Raw genomic sequence first — 857 nt, 5'->3', positions numbered from 1 at the left:
TATCATTTCGTTATCAATCGTATTAACAATCTCCTCTTCAATCTCTTCTCAATTCATATTCAATCTCAATTAATCTCATTCCTCATCATCATTTATCTTCAAAATCAATTATCACATTCGTTCTCTTCATACATCACTTCACACTTTGTTACTCTCTTTCCAATTCATCAACTCATCTCTTTAATTCTCATTTTTAACTCTTCTATTCTTAATTACACTGGCTCTAGACTCTTATCGGGGTTTATAAAGGGTTAGAAGGCTTAACGAATTGTTGAGAGCTTAAAAATTCACTTTTTAGAAAAACAGGGTGGTTGCGTATGCATGCACATGCTCGCGTACGCTTGAGTGTAATTTTGTCAAAGTCGCGTACGCGGACCACCTTCGCATATGCGGAAAGTTTGGGCAATGGGGTTCACCCGCGTATACATAAGCGTCATTTTGACAAACTCACGTACGCAGCCCGTGTTTGCATACACATGCCATACCAGAACTTGAAAAGCTGATATGTTATAAAAACCAATTTTTCAGCCCAAATTTCAAACCTTCATATCTTTTTCCACAAAATTCATTTTTCAACAATTCTTCAACCTTGGAAAGATTGATTAATGAAATTTCATAAAAATTTAGTTTTGTAGAAAATTTCCAACTCCGAGGACTGAGATACGGCGTACCGAAGTTGGCCGAAAATTAGTTTTTACCAAAAATAGTATTTACCAACTTTTCCAAAAGTTCGCAAGCCAAAACTATTTTCACCGAAAAAATTTACCTAAATCCACCTCAATTCACATATTCACACTAAATCAAAACTCAAACCTTCTTCATATACACATTTTAACTTAAATTCATCAATTCAACAC

The sequence above is a fragment of the Arachis ipaensis genome, chromosome B7, assembly GCF_059453495.1.
Source record: "Arachis ipaensis isolate K30076 ecotype BB chromosome B7, ASM5945349v1, whole genome shotgun sequence".
In the NCBI taxonomy this organism is placed as follows: Eukaryota; Viridiplantae; Streptophyta; class Magnoliopsida; order Fabales; family Fabaceae; genus Arachis; species Arachis ipaensis.
Note: the sequence above shows the minus strand (reverse complement) of the source record.